Here is a 620-nt window from a genome sequence, read left to right as displayed (position 1 = left end):
TGATAAGTTTTTACTTCCCTACAGCAGACACGACACTGATTTATAGGCAGTTTGTCATCCAGTAAAACACTCAAGTTCTTTTCCTTACTGCATTTATATGTATTTGACTCTGCATCTTAAGTGAGATACCCTGAATTTCTTCCTATTCAGATGCAAAGAAGCCAGCCACAAACATCAGCACTTGCTTGCCCACATACAGCTTAAACCCATTCTTTTAATTTCTTTGTTTGACACAGCCACAAAAGTGAAGCTTCCAGCTGCAGGTAGAAAACCAGCACCTCCTGAGTACCAGCCCCTGCCCTCATTTTATCTAAACACCTCATCTCCTCCAGCTTTTTAGACAAGATGAGAGAAAACAAAGGACACAGGGAATGTGCTCATTATTGGATTCCTTGCAGGGACATGTGACCCAGGTGGTGCCTCATGATCCAGGAGTGTCTCCTGCAACCAATGACACAGTGAGGTGACAGGGAATGTCAGCCCATGCAGGGTGTGATGCTCCCAGAGCAGTGGCCTGAGAGAAGGAAACAGGGATAACCTTATGTTCTTCCTCTTCAATCCCAAGGCATAGGAATCTTCCAAATAAAGCTTTCAGGTCACCAGGACATAGGCTGCTATTC

Source organism: Empidonax traillii, unplaced genomic scaffold, assembly GCF_003031625.1.
Source record: "Empidonax traillii isolate 1590-97213 ecotype Southwest subspecies unplaced genomic scaffold, ASM303162v1 scaffold27:size3997909, whole genome shotgun sequence".
In the NCBI taxonomy this organism is placed as follows: Eukaryota; Metazoa; Chordata; class Aves; order Passeriformes; family Tyrannidae; genus Empidonax; species Empidonax traillii.
The sequence above is the reverse complement of the archived record's forward strand: the minus strand, read 5'-3'. Positions refer to the sequence as shown.